This window comes from Cyprinodon variegatus, unplaced genomic scaffold (genome assembly GCF_000732505.1).
Source record: "Cyprinodon variegatus isolate N-32 unplaced genomic scaffold, C_variegatus-1.0 Scaffold2607, whole genome shotgun sequence".
NCBI lineage: Eukaryota > Metazoa > Chordata > Actinopteri > Cyprinodontiformes > Cyprinodontidae > Cyprinodon > Cyprinodon variegatus.
Genome location: NW_015153060.1, coordinates 13,548 through 14,704, shown reverse-complemented (window position 1 = coordinate 14,704; position 1,157 = coordinate 13,548).

Here is a 1,157-nt window from a genome sequence, read left to right as displayed (position 1 = left end):
AAAAACACTTTTATTCATTGTAACTTTGAGTCTAAAAATCCAAATTGTAATATTTAATACAAATGCTTAAATTATATTGTGAAAACAATGCTGTCTTAATGCAAGAAACGAAACCTCTGAACTGTATTACCTTCAACATTCACTAAACTATGTTACACAATAAAAATATTCATGATTGCTCTGTTTAAGTAAACTAAGACATTTTCATTAGAAAACAAATAACTGAAAACATCAGTAACTGAACCTGTGTAATTTACATGCACAGGAAATGTAAATACACATTATAAAATACCAATTCATAATTATTTGAGTAAAAAGATTAATCCCAGGTTTAAATAGAACAAATAATTAAGTCAATGAACTGAAAATTATTCACTTACAAAAATAGATTCTCATGTTTAATGTTTTAAGTCCCAATATCATTTCACATCTTTTAAATTACACATGAGCAAAGTTACTTCAGTTTAAAGCCACACATTATGCCCTCATGATCACTAAAATATGTGGGTACAACCGTTGCCTCCATTTCATAAATAGCTGACCGGAAGTATACATGATCTATAAGAGTCCCTCGCTCTGTAGTTGCTTCTTTGACCAGTTGAACATAGCCTCGGTCATTCATAAATGTGAAGATTGTTGAGGACTTCAAAATATCATCATTGAAATCTCCCAACAATCCAACTGTGTCACTTAGTGATTCAAGCCAATCAAGCAACTTTCCCAAATTGGTTTTAAATAAGGACAGAGGATACTGTGGTGGTCGATAAAGAACCACCAAGACTATGTTCAACCTGACAAACCTGGTTACTAAGCATTCCAAATCTACATTTGGTGCGTTTAAAACCTCATACCCTACATCTTCAGAAGTATACATGCCAACACCCCCATGTTGTTGGTCTTTCAATGAAATCAATGCTGCTTCAGTACCAGAATACGCCAAACTTCGTGGACAGTTGTGGAAACTGTATCCATCAATCTTGACCGTATCCGACGAGACAACAGACACCCATGTTTCGGTAACAGCAATACATTTAGGTTTTAACTGCTGTGTACAACAGGCCAGATCCTTGAAATGCCTGTTTAAACTTTGGACATTCATTAGAAACACAGTAAAAACTGATGTATCCAATGTCACCAAATGTGTCGATCGATTCAAA